The 14,677-nt window shown below is 42.8% G+C and overlaps 1 protein-coding gene across 2 annotated transcripts in view; it reads left to right on the top strand.

Annotated features, from left to right (window-relative positions):
• CCNH (cyclin H) overlaps nucleotides 1–14,677 on the top strand; it is a 137,893-nt gene that overhangs the window by 49,787 nt on the left and 73,429 nt on the right. The gene's annotated exons all lie outside the window — the stretch shown is intronic.

The following is a 14,677-nucleotide window of genomic DNA, read 5'->3' as shown; positions in this document are numbered from 1 at the left end:
CAACCTCACAAACAAAGCCCACTTACCAAAGCCAGTATCAGCGGGGAGGTTTTCGGGTACAATATAGAGGAGGACAGTTTCAAAGAAACAGAGGAAAGTTCCAAAGTCCCAAAACTCCTCAAAACAAACAGTGACTTCAAGGTCACAAATCCCCAACACATAATACCTGTGGGGGGGAGACTAACCAAGTTATACACACATTGGGAGGAAATAACAACAGACACTTGGGTCTTAGCAATTATCCAGCATGGTTATTGCATAGAATTTCTCAAATTCCCTCCAAACGTCCCACCGAAAACACACAGTATGTCAAAACAACATATAGATCTTCTAGGACTAGAAGTTCAGGCATTGCTACAGAAAGAAGCAATAGAATTAGTACCAAAAGAACAATTAAACACAGGAGTTTACTCACTGTACTTTCTGATACCCAAAAAAGACAAGAGCCTGAGACATATACTAGATCTCAGAACATTAAATACCTACATCAAATCAGACCACTTTCACATGGTTACTCTACAAGACGTAATCCCACTGCTCAAACAACAAGACTACATGACAACACTAGACCTAAAGGATGCATATTTCCATATACCAATACATCCTTCACACAGAAAGTACCTAAGGTTTGTATTCCAAGGGATACATTACCAATTCAAAGTGTTGCCATTCGGAATAACAACTGCGCCAAGAGTTTTTACAAAATGCCTAGCAGTAGTAGCTGCACATATCAGAAGGCAGCAAATACATGTGTTCCCATACCTAGACGATTGGTTAATCAAAACCAATACGCTAAAACAGTGTTCAAAACACACAAAATATGTCATAGAAATCCTACACAAACTAGGTTTCTCAATCAACTACGCAAAGTCACACCTGCAGCCGTGTCAAACACAGCAATACTTAGGAGCAACAATCAACACAGCAAAAGTGATTGCTACTCCAAGTCCACAAAGAGTACAAACATTTCACAATGTAATACAGGCCTTGTATCCAAAACAAAGAATACAAGTCAAAATGATAATGAAACTACTAGGCATGATGTCCTCATGCATAGCCATTGTCCCAAATGCAAGGTTACACATGTGGCCCTTACAACAGTGCCTAGCATCACAATGGTCACAAGCACAGGGTCAGCTTCTAGATCTGGTGTTGATAGACCGCCAAACATACATCTCGCTTCAGTGGTGGAACAGTATAAATTTAAACCAAGGGCGGCCTTTCCAAGACCCAGTGCCACAATACGTGATAACAACAGATGCTTCCATGACAGGGTGGGGAGCACACCTCAATCAACACAGCATCCAAGGACAATGGGACATACAGCAAAAACAGTTTCACATAAATCACCTAGAACTGTTAGGGTATTTCTAGCACTGAAAGCATTTCAACCCATCATAACCCACAAATACATTCTTGTCAAAACAGACAACATGACAACAATGTATTACCTAAACAAACAAGGAGGGACACACTCAACACAGTTGTCTCCTAACACAAAAAATATGGCATTGGGCGATTCACAACCACATTCGCCTAATAGCACAATTTATTCCAGGAATTCAGAATCAGTTAGCAGACAATCTCTCTCGGGATCACCAACATATCCACGAATGGGAGATTCACCCCCAAATACTGAACACTTACTTCCAAATTTGGGGAACACCACAAATAGATCTATTTGCAACAAAGGAAAACTCGAAATGCCAAAACTTTGCATCCAGGTACCCACAACATCAGTCTCAGGGCAATGCGCTATGGATGAACTGGTCAGGGATATTTGCGTACGCTTTTCCCCCCTCTCCCACTCCTTCCATATCTAGTAAACAAGTTGAGTCAAAACAAACTCAAACTCATACTAATAGCACCAACATGGGCAAGGCAACCTTGGTACACAACACTACTAGACCTATCAGTAGTACCGCATGTCAAATTACCAAACAGACCGGATCTGTTAACACAACACAAACAACAGATCAGACATCCAAATCCAGCATCACTGAATCTAGCAATTTGGCTCCTGAAATCCTAGAATTCGGACACTTAGACCTCACACAAGAATGTATGGAGGTCATAAGACAGGCTAGGAAGCCTACCACTAGACACTGCTATGCAAATAAGTGGAAAAGATTTGTTTAATTCAACCCTTACACGCATCTACAAAAGATATAGTAGGATACTTACTACATTTGCAAAAATCAAAACTAGCTTTCTCTTCCATAAAAATACATGTTACTGCAATTTCAGCTTACCTGCAAATTACGCACTCAACTTCATTATTTAGGATACCAGTCATAAAAGCGTTTATGGAAGGCCTAAAGAGAATTATACCACCAAGAACACCACCAGTTCCTTCATGGAACCTCAACATTGTCTTAACATGACTCATGGGTCCACCTTTTGAGCCCATGCACTCTTGTGAAATGCAATACTTAACGTGGAAAGTTGCATTTTTAATTGCCATCACATCTCTAAGAAGATTGAGTGAAATTCAAGCATTTACCATTCAAGAACCATTTATTCAAATACACAAAAATAAAGTTGTTCTACGGACAAATCCTAAATTTTTACCAAAAGTAATCTCACCGTTCCACTTGAATCAAACGGTAGAATTACCAGTGCTCTTCCCACAGCCAGATTCAGTAGCTGAAAGAGCACTACATACATTAGACATCAAAAGAGCACTAATGTACTACATTGACAGAACAAAACTAATTCGAAAGACAAAACAACTATTTATTGCCTTTCAAAAACCTCATACAGGAAATCCAATTTCAAAACAAGGCATTGCTAGATGGATAGTTAAGTGCATTCAAACCTGTTATCTTAAAGCTAAAAGAGAACTGCCTATTACACCAAAGGCACACTCAACCAGAAAGAAGGGTGCTACCATGGCCTTTCTAGGAAATATTCCAATGAACGAAATATGTAAGGCAGCAACATGGTCTACGCCTCATACATTTACCAAGCACTACTGTGTAGATGTGTTAACTGCTGAACAAGCAACAGTAGGTCAAGCTGTACTAAAAACATTATTTCAAACTACTTCAACTCCTACAGGCTGAACCACCGCTTTTGGGGAGATAACTGCTTACTAGTCTATGCACAGCATGTGTATCTGCAGCTACACATGCCATCGAACGGAAAATGTCACTTACCCAGTGTACATCTGTTCGTGGCATTAGTCGCTGCAGATTCACATGCGCCCACCCGCCTCCCCGGGAGCCTGTAGCCGTTTAGAAGTAGATCTTAAACATTTGTACATTTGTAAATATATTACTTTAAACTTCATTATGTACATACGCATTCACTCCATTGCATGGGCACTATTACTAGCATACACAACTCCTACCTCACCCTCTGCGGGGAAAACAATCTAAGATGGAGTCGACGCCCATGCGCAATGTAGTCTAAATGGGAGGAGTCCCTCGGTCTCGTGACTCGAAAAGACTTCTTCGTAGAAAAACAACTTGTAACACTCCGAGCCCAACACCAGATGGCGGGATGTGCACCGCATGTGAATCTGCAGCGACTAATGCCACGAACAGATGTACACTGGGTAAGTGACATTTTCCATATAGTTACTGAACAAAAAAATTGTAAGAGAAACATTATAGTTAGGTGTGATAAAAAAGCTCTGTTTTTGCAGAAATTCACTGAAAAGCCAAAGGTTTGAGTAACATAACAGGTGAATATGTCAGTGAGAAATATTTGTTTTAAAAATGTTCTATTACAGGCATACTAATATAGCTGCCGTAGTAGCAGGGAGGATTAAACATCGGAAAAGGGAATGCATCCTCTGTATAGGTGGTGATAATATTTTGTTTATTTTATGATTGTTACACAGTCACTTCTTTGACATTGAGAAAGGTTTTTGCTGAAACGCTATTTTTGTGTGTTTGGCAATTAATTATTCAGCAAAACCTTCGGAGTGCACGTTCTCTATTTTTTTTAAACGCAAATATATATATATATATATATATATATATATATATATATATATATTTTAAATTAGGCTCCTACTGATCAGAAGCTTTCTCTCTTCAGTAAAGAGTTCCTCAGTACTCTGCCCTGTCTCCCTGTCGCTTTATTCTGTGTGTTAAACCATTATGTGTGCTGCAAAGCTCCCGTGATATTGGCCTCTGTATGTGTTACAACGACACACAAATTGTGTTGCGGCTACGTTCCAGGAATAAAGACTCTCTTGAAATCTGCATGGTACATGTTAACACCTGGATGAACAGCTACTGCCTTAACCTGAACCCAGATAAAACTAAGGTCCTGGTAATTTGATCCCCCCACTCCCCACTATAGAATGATTCTTTTTAGCATTTATCAGTGGACAATTGACGCATGCCAATCAAAGTAGCGAGAAACCTAGGAATAACAATTATTTTGGATCTCTAATGTTTCTGCAAATTTTTAAAATAGTATTTTCCTGCACCTCTCAGTTTCATTGCATTAAACATGCCATTAAACATCTCCACAAAGACAGCATAAAATCTCAGCAGTGATTGGTTCAGTATTGGACAACTGTAATTCAGTTTACTTAGGGATGAAGGCATCCCTCCATCTTCAAGTAATTCAGTACCATGCAGCCCACATTCCCTGGAGCTTGCCGTAGAAGCAAAGCAGACGATTTACAACATACATTGGCTGTCTATTTGCTACATTACTGTCAAAGTCTCCTGTTTACTTCATAATATTTTTAATGACAAAAGCCTTACCTTTTTGTGCAGGAAACATTTGAAACACAATCCCTCTTGCATAAGTCATTTAGTCCGAGAAGTTCCTACTTACCATTCCCCATTTTAGATTTACCAGACTAAATGGCAGAGCTTTCTCAATTTTAGCTCCATCTCTCTAGAACAATCTCACTCTTAATCTCTGCCTCAAATTGACTTAAACGGTATCTTTCAATCTGTAACCATATGCATTCATGCTACATTCTTAGTTGTGATGACTAAACTCCAGGAAACATCCTTAAGATGAAAGTGTGTTCTACAAATCCCCATTTACATATTCTACAGGGTATTGATTTGAGGAGGCAGCAGATCTAAGAGGGAGTGGGAAACAGCCAAAGGAGATGGTTCAGGCAGTGTTGAGTCTGAAATTATTAACGAAGCAGGTGATACTGGATCCAAGTTAGTTCACCTCAGTACAAAAAGTTTGGTTAAATAAAGAATGTTTCCGGTTGTATAGGATGCCATACTTCATGGACTTGCATGGTGATTAGTATGCACCTTTTTTATTCCAATATATAATGTAACTCAGAGGTATCTCTATTGCAAGAAAGATGTCCCCCAGTAGAAAAACACAATAGGTGAAGTATGTGTGCTGTAGGGCATCTCACTCGCACAGTAATACCCACCCAGTGTAGAACTCAGTTTACAGTATGTAAATGGAAATTAGTGTCACTTGAAGCCCCGTGTTGCAGTTCACCCTAGGTGATATAAGTATAGAAAACATTGGCTTCTTTGTGCACCTGTCCCTCAAAAGGTGAAAATTGCTGGTTCACTCATGGTTCACTCATGCTGGCATCCTGCAAATACTCTGGGCCTAGAACATATAGTTAAAATTAGGAGGATGGGTTGGGTAAAGAGGGTGGTTAGTGGGCACTAAACCAAACAGGGAGTGGAGGGTACAAGGAAAAAATGGGAGATTGCTCTAGGTGCAATTTCTCCTGTAGACATGTGGGTGAGTTTGTTATAAAAGTGCCTGGGAGTAAAAAGGAAAGGGAGCTAGATGAAAAGTAAGTAGGGAAAAGTAAAAGACGGATAAGGCATAGTCTGTAGCTCATATTCGTGAGTGAGCCCTGTCTTCCAGGTTAAACCTTCTGCAGTATTTCCTACAGGCTGATCATTCAAGTAGGGAATCATGGGGTGGATGGGCACATTTCTCATGCTTCTTTCCTGTAGTCTCCTTATTCCAAGCAGAACCTCTCTTACTTTTGAAATTGTTTCCCAAATGTTTGAAGTTAATTGTCTCTGTCTCTGAGGCAACCTGCATTTTGCCATGCTCCCATGTTGTTACGAGAACCTCACGAACACCATTTAGTGCATCCATAACTTCTTCAAGATATGCCTTCCTTCTGGACCCTCCTCACAGGTGCGTCATTGCCTGGTGTATCATTTACTGCCACCCATTAGTGCAGATGGTTGACTCTGATGGACCCATTTACTTATGGCCTCTTAAAATACTTTTTGTTTTGCCGGCCAAGCCCCAGGTGTATTTTATCTTCTTCATGTTGTTTGTATTGTAGGGGTGTAAATGTGAAGGACAGAGTGGTTTGAATGATTGGGAGTTGGGTGGGGGTGTGGTTGGAGGACTGCTGGTTACACTTCTTCTGCTCCATTATTGATACAGGTGTTGGTGCCCCACTCAGGTAGTCACTCTGCCCCAACACAAACCTCCTGCCCAAACTATGGGAGAGCCCAACGCAAAGGGGTCTTGATGCAGGATGGCTTGGCAGAGTATGATAGGGAGGCTAGAAATGCCACCCAGCGATTGCACCAAGTCATATTACAAGTTGCGCAGGTATGATCAACGGAAGTTCATACCCTGCTTCCCATTCTCTGGGGATTCCAGCTGCAATGCTGCAATTCAAGTTTACAACTTCACAGCCCCAGGCACAGGATTGTAGAAAAGAGCTCTCTGTTGCCTCAAGCAAAAGAAGGAGGGGTCTCTCCTTTGGGATAGCAGTTCCAAACGATAAGCCTTTGCATAGTGAGGGATACCCACAAGTAGGGGGTGAGGGGCAAAATGACCCACCACAGACACAAGCGGCACTGCTTTTTCACCTCCCTCACACTCTTTCGCAACCGTTTCTGTTCAGGTCCTACTTTATTCCATCTTCTGGGCTCAGGGTTGCTGTATTAGGTGGCACTTCGCTGAAGTGCTCATCTCCAGTACCCCCTCTGCTCAGTGATGGACCCTTCCTTCAAGTCTTCTTACAGATGTCCTGCTGGTAATAATGTGGCAGGCTTCAGGTCGTGTTCCTGCTATCAGATCGGCACTGGTGGTAATTTTTCCCCACAGTACACTGCTGTAGACTGCATGGCACTGGTCTGTGAAAAAATCCTGAACGGTGATCTGGGGATGTCGTCCCATATTTCCACTAGGCTTTGTAGCACAGAAATGTGTGTTCACTCAGGCTGACTTGTGAGTTGTGCGGTGTCACGTCGCACATAGCTATTTAAATACAACAAGTTTCTGTAAAAACTGGAGGTAGGAAGGTGGCGCTTGGTAGGGGCTGGTAGGGGCTTTAAGATAAAGGCACAAAAGATGCTGGGCTGATAACATAAAATCTGTCTAAGCACACCGATGTGGAAGAATGGAGTAGCAAGTGAGCAGGGTCTGCATGCGGAAGGGACTTCAGTCTAGCTCCTTCCTTTCACAGGTGTGTGGTCTACCTTAAAGGCCTTCAGTGATGGCCTATGGACTGCCTCCAGCCTACATTCTTTCTGGCAGGCCCTCTCCATCGTCTATGTTGTCAACCACTGTTACAAAGAAAATCCAAAATCCATTCCTGTGTCCCTGAAGAGAGTAAAACTCTGTCTTTCTCATTTGTTCTCTCTCGCTCACACACTTTCCGTGCTCCCTTTCCAAACTCACTGTCAAACATCTGCAGAACACCCATCCAGTTGCCATTCGTGTACCTTACGGATTAAGCAAGGAAGTCCGGTAAAATAGTCTGGTAGAACACTTACTATAGCATTAGAGGCGGGGAGGTCACACACATTCCATGCTCCCTTTCCAAACTCACTGTCAGACATCCGCAGAATACACATCTATTTGCCATTCGTGTCCCTTGTGGCTTAAGCAAGGGAGTCCAGTAAAATTGACTGGTAGAACACTTACTCAAGCATTAGAGGTGGGTTGACCACTTTCCCAAGTAGGTAACAGGAAAAGGGCCTGCTCTCACCACTGTGTTCATTTGCTGCAACCACTGCCAGTGATGATGGCATTGGCTGCCAAGTAAAAGAGAAGGGCACTTGGTGTGCCAGACTAGACCACAGAACGCGGCTTTGGACCTCAGTTGTTTACCACAGCCCCTCAGCATTTACACCTCATTCTTGTGTGCACGAAGGCAAAAATCAAAAAAGTTTCACATATATGCTTTTGAAAAGTTAGGGAAATTTGAGCCATGCAGAGAACATTCCTGTTTCAACAGTCTTGGATAAGGTGAATATGAGGCGTAGGAGGAATGTGTATCCTTTCAGGGTAATGTTTTATTTCTTAGTAGACCTTTCTGGAACTGAAGCAAAAGCTCCAGGATGGGGAGCAGAGTCAGTTACAACATCAAGAAACAATCCCTTAAGCCCTATCCCTGTAGATGTTTTGCCAGAGCTTGTGGATCTGGTTTCATAAAGCAGAAGAGCCCTGTTTGGATGTCCTTCAGTAGTTTTTAAGTCTCCAGATGAAATCCTCCAAAACACACTCTCAAACATGATATATGTGCAAGAGGGAGATTGAGGAACAGAGTTTATTTGCATCTGTACTAGACGCATAATGTGGGCATGGTGACATGTAGAGAGAAAGCGAGAAATGTAGCTCAGGAAGGACTTCTGAACGCACCTTGTCTCCAGAGACAAAACTGCCTAAAAGGCAAGAAGGCTCTGGAAGAAAGCAAGTGTTTCAAAAACACCATCAAAGAGACATTTTAGACGTGCAAACTCTACAGTACATTTTTCAAGAATTCTTGTTCTACAGAGTGGGAAAATGAATGGAGATGGAGTTAACAGTCTGAAGATTGCATTGCACATTCCAGGTGATGTCTCGGTGCCTTAAAATGGTGTTGTCCTTTTTTACCTGCGTTAGATTACTCTGCCTGTTTTTGTTTCTCACGAACGAAGCTTCTTAAATCAAGGGAACTACTGGTTATTATCCCTTAAAACAAGGGAAAAGGAAGGAAAACATTAATAAAGCACCTTTTAGAAAGCCTATAGGACAAGAAAACAGCAAATTGACAGTTAAATGTTCATCTAAAATGAAACATTTACTTAACTCTTTTTGTAAACTTTAATTATTACTTCTTATCTTATATTATTTCTACCATCATCTGACAGAAATTAAATCCCCACAACTGGGAAGGGATGGTGGGATAATGCTAGCCTCTGTGTCTTTAATGAAATTCTGATTGTCTTTGCATGACATTTGGAGAATCACTATTTCATTACAAGACCGGAGGCTACCATTATACATATTGGTAGCCCTCCAGTACCACATAAGACGTGTTCAGTCGGTTTGCAGTAATGTTTTGCCAATACCAGCCATTCGTCCACTTTAACCTCCTTGCAATATTTGCACAGGTAACCGCATTAAAGGGTTCACAAATAAAATCAGAAGTTGGTCAGTGCCATCAGGATGGAATTCACTTACTCTGGAGTCATATTCCTTTGTGCAACACACAACACACAGTTTTTTCAGGACTCTAAACTTTGGGTAAAAGTGGAGTGTTTTTGTTCTCCGAATGATCTTAAAAGTTACCCCAAGTGCAACATATGCTCTGTTACTTACCTCTAAAGCTTTGACATCGGAGTCTCTACGACAAGATGTTAAACAAAGTAAGCAAGCTAATTTCATAGAATGTTTTTTCAGATCTAACTATCTATTACTAGGCCAAGAAGAAAACATACTGAGAATTAATGTATGTCCCGTAGGGTATGTTACCTAGGTCGAAGGGGTCTCCTTTGTCTGATTGTCTATAAGTACTCCGCAGATCAGAATATTTATACCTACGTTCCTGGCATTGACTAGACTGTGTCCTGCAGAAATTGCGGACCCATAGCAGTTTAGCGTTTTACAGCTAAGAATTCTATCAAACTGCTTTACTAGAAAATTGACCACTTCAACTATAGGAGCCTCCATGGGATCCAAGTCTCTTTCCAAGCACCAACATACCCATGTTCCCCATATTCCTTTATACCTGTAGCGGGTTCTTGTGGCCCAGGACTCCTGTGGGGAGTTCCTCAGCTCTTCCTAAAAGGCCTAGTTCTCCTGATATTCTCCAAGCAAGAAGAAAAGTCCCTGTCAGAACCAGAGGATGTTCCTCTCCATCTGCCTCCTTCAATAGACCTTCCACAGCAGGAAGAAAAAAGGGTATGTTGTAAGCCAAGTCCAAGGTCATTGAAAAACGTGCCTTTGGTGCCAAAAGGGAGTTATTAGTATCAGCGTGCATCTCTCCTCCCTCACCTTGTGAAGAACCCACTGAGTCATTGCGAAAGGGGGAAATGCATAAGCTTTGGTTCTCTTCCAGGTCTGAAGAAAGGCATTCACTGCTAGAGCACCTGGATCTGGCATCCAAGTATTTTTTCAGTTGAAATGTCAACCTGCTTGCAAAGAGGTCTAAATTCAATGGCGCTCAGAACTGACACAGCTTACCAAACTAGGCTATGCTCAATTTCCAGTCGCTGAAATCCCTAAAAAAAACCTTGTATTCCAGTCCATACACACATTTGCCTTTCCATGCCAATACACCGCGCTCAAGCTGATCTTGTGCGCCGAACAAAACATCGAGAGTTTCTTGGCTAAATCTGATAGGTCTTAGGATCTCATTCCTCCTAAGTAATTTATGTGCGCTACTGCAGAAACATTGTCCATCTTTAGCAAAACTGCTCTGCTTGCAATCAATCATTGAAACTCATAGGAGCATAGAGACTTGGAGTCAACTCCAAAAAATATATGTGATGCGATTTCTCTGCGCATAACCACAATCCTCTAGTATCCAATGCACTCTCATCAGAATGTATTCTGGGATGCATCCATAGATTGTCATGCCATTCCCTGCATCCAAATTCTCCGACCATCAATTCAACTCCAACTTCGCCTCCTGATCTAGAGATATCTTGACTCCTTTTCACAATCCTTCCCGAAGAGCCTTCGCTTTTACTTTCTGCAAAGCAATGTACTGTAAGAGACCAGTAAAAATAGCTTGAATGGAAGTGGATGGAAGACCTAAAAGCCTTGCTAGTTCCTTCAAGGTTAAAGAGTCCCGTTTCAACACATATCTCACCTCTTTTTCTGAATTTTGGTAATCTTCTTTAAGGGCAAAAACAGAACTGCGTTCACTGTATCTACAGTAAAACCTAAGAACTCAGGGGATCTGAAGGGAGTGAGTATAGATGTCTCCTTGTTTATTAAGAAGCCCAAACTTTCCAGAAGGGACATAACCATATGCAAATCCATCTGAATCTGATTGGCATTGGGACATAAGGATGACGTCCAAGTAGACAATCCTGTGCATGCTTCTCTTTCTGAGGAAGGAAGCTACAGCTCTCCTCACCTTGATAAAGCACCATGGTGCCCACGAAAGGCCAAAAGGGAGTGCGCAAAATTGGTAAAGTCGGCCATGCCAGGTGAATTGAAGATAACACTGATGTTCCTTGGCCGACGGAATGGTGAAGTAGACATCTTTCAGATCCAACTTTAGTAACCAATCCTTTTCTAACAACATATCCCTTAAGAGATGGACTCCTTTCATCTTAAAATGTCTGTATACAAGGAACCTGTTTAGCTCTCTGAGGTTTATCACAGGTCTCCACCTTTTGTCTTTCTTTTCTGCAAGGAACAGTGTAATTACAAAAAATCTCTGGTTAACGGGAACATACATTTGACCTCTTCCGCTACTACTTTCTGCTGAACTGTGGTCAAACTGAGTTCTCTTGGCGGAACCTTTTAGAAGGGTTTCCTCAGGAAATCTACCTTGAAACCTTGGACAGTCTCTAGTACCCAAGTTTCCTGTGTAATTGATTTCCAGGCCTGGGAACAGAATCTGAGGCAACATCCCACTCTTCCCAGGAAAGAAGAACTTGAAGTTGTACTCACCCTGGTGACCTATTCCCCCTTGTACGATAGGTTCATCCTCTTTGAGGATAGAAGGACGTGGTTTCGACTTGTCCTCTGCCAAAGCCTCTCTCTCTGAAATGGGGCCTCTGGGAGCTTCAGCCGCAAAAAGTCCCCTACTGCCAACCCGTTCATAAACACCTGGACTGAATAGCTTGTGCATGTTAGATTGCACCTTGCCAATGGCAGTAAAGTTTGCCACGTACTTGCCCAGGGTTTTTATCATGTCCTCTCCAAAAAGGAGACCTTTGAGATTTTCAGATGGTTCTTTCCCTGCAAGATCTCCAAGTTTAGGGTTTATCTCCATAAGAACTACCCTATACCTCTCTGCATTGAGGCCGGTATCGGCATGCCCCAGGAGAACCAATGCCCTTTAGCTCCAACCCCTGAAGAGGTTTATATCCAGTGGGAGTTCATTGACATATGCCTCCTCAATCATATCAATAATTCTTGCCATGGGCCTCACTACATCAAGTAGTCTGTCTTGGAAAGCCTTAGGTTATCTCTCCAGCCCTTTTCTAGGATTTCTACCAAGTTCAATGAGCTCCGGCTCTTGGTTTTGGGGAAAGGCACACCTTCTTATGTATCACACAATTTGAGCATTCTGCTCTTGCTATTGGATATTTCTTGCTTCTTTCTCAAGTGTATTTCTGATCCAACTTCATATGAATTTACCCACATGATCTAGAGGCCACCACTCGGCGCTCCTTGGGTGCTTAATTTTATTTGGGGAAAACATCTCCTCGCCCATAGGGTCTGTACCGATTCCCTTGGAGGTAGAGGGGGTTTCAGCCTCGATAAGGAGGTCTTCCATATGATAATCCCCTTGTTCAAGATCTTAAGCATATTCATCTAAGGGTTTCGCCCTCTCATGTTCCTCCTCTCTCATATCATTTCCTTCAATGTCATTAGGGGTAGAAGATTCTAAGGTGCCGCAAAGGACACCTTTCAACTTTGTGCTGCATAGGACACCAATCTCTTTTGAGGTGCTTAGACCTCCCATTCCTTTTGAGGTGCTTTAACCTCCCATCCTTTTTGAGATGCCTTGACCTCCCATTTCTTTCGAGGTGCTTTGACCTCCCTTTTTTTTTAAGGGGTATAGACCTTGTCTTGATATGTTTTAGTTTTTTCTTACTCTCACCTCCTTTATATAATCCAACTCTCCCTCTGAGAATGACCCACCTTCAGACTCATAATTTGATTCTTAAGATCTTTTATTAGCAATTCATTTCTCAAGAGTTTTGCATACCTATGGACGCATTTCTTGTTAAATCAACCTCTTTATCATCTCCTCATTAATTCTTGCAAGTGGGATTTCACGGGCCTTTGAATGTTGATCTAACATCTTGGATATATAATTATTTAGTGAAAAGGAGAGGAGGGTAAACTTTAATTAAATTACTAATATAGGACAAACCTTACGTAAAATATTAATGTAGGAGGAGTATTTTACAACATTTTTGGAGGTGGCGTTATATCTCTACAGCAAGCGCAGTGAAACTAGAACTGTCAACTGGCAATCTGAAGCTACTGTGTCTCTAGCAGCTGTTTAAGCATGATTGGCCTAGCAAACGAGGCCTCATGCTACTCGATGGGAGTTGCCCCTAACTTTCCTTTGATCTTTTCCCCCAACGTGTCTTTACTTAGAGACGCCTCGGCTGGGGAGTCAAAACGGACCAAATGGGTCTTGAAAAGGACTTAGGCCCTCATTACGAAAATGGTGGTGTGGCCCGCCATGCCGGCGGTGGCGTGTAAAACCGCCAGCCGGCATGGCGGGCCACATAAAGAACCCCATGAGGGCAGCCATCAGCAGCCCTCACTCACTGCCAGGCTGCCTCCGTCAGGCAGCCTGGCGGCGGGCGGAAACATTATCCGACAGGGCAGTGGTTCTGGCCCTCGGATAATGTTTCCTCAGCCACCAGCCTTTCCCTGGCGGGGAACGGGATGCACCGGGGCACCTCTGGTGGCCCCTGCACTGCCCATGCACTTGGCATGGGAAGTGCAGGGGCCCCGGTGCGGTGCCCCATCCCACAGATCGGGCAGTGATCTGCGCGACGGGTGCAGCTGCACCCGCCGCACAGAGGCATTGGGCCGCCGTCAATGTCCCGGCCAGGCCTTCCTGTGGGCCGGCGGGTGGAAACAATGTTTCTGCCGCCGGCCCACAGGAATATTCATAATACGGCGGGCGGGGATCCGGGGACGCTGGCGGTCAGTGTTTTGACCACCAGCATGAACACCGCGGTTTTTACCACCATGTTCATAATGAGGGCCTTAGTGCTGAATCAAAAATGGGCTAAATGGGTGCTCTCGGTACTCGCAGCCAAGGCAGGCCCCAGTGACCGTAAGTTGCAGAGCTGGAGATGTCTGAACTTAACCTCTGCGATCCAGCAGCTGAAGTGTTTCAGCGTGTCTCCGTGTTTCTGCCATCATTAATTCAGGTACGTGCCTCGTGCATTACCAGAGTAGCAGGTTACAAACCAGACACCTTGGCAGTCAAACGCTAACCAATCACTTACAAGTGGCGCAGCTGGCAAGGCTCAAACAGTATTTAAAACAAAGCCAACCTAATGACGAAACGTTTCCATAGATTGGAAATCATATACATCACCATGAATACAGTATACACATGCAATATCACAATATCTTATATATCACACTAGCAAAGGGAAGATACTTATCTGTGAGTAGCAGCATTTAAAAGAGGCAGATTATGTGCATGGATTTATGTTTTGATAGTTCTATTCTGGAATGTTTTTTTTAATGATGTTTAACATCTGTCAAGTGCTGCATGGAGTGGCATTTAAGGAATAATGCATAATGGTAGCCTCAGGTC

The sequence above is a fragment of the Pleurodeles waltl genome, chromosome 1_1 (assembly GCF_031143425.1).
Source record: "Pleurodeles waltl isolate 20211129_DDA chromosome 1_1, aPleWal1.hap1.20221129, whole genome shotgun sequence".
NCBI lineage: Eukaryota > Metazoa > Chordata > Amphibia > Caudata > Salamandridae > Pleurodeles > Pleurodeles waltl.
Note: the sequence above shows the minus strand (reverse complement) of the source record. Positions and strands in the feature narration are given on the sequence as shown.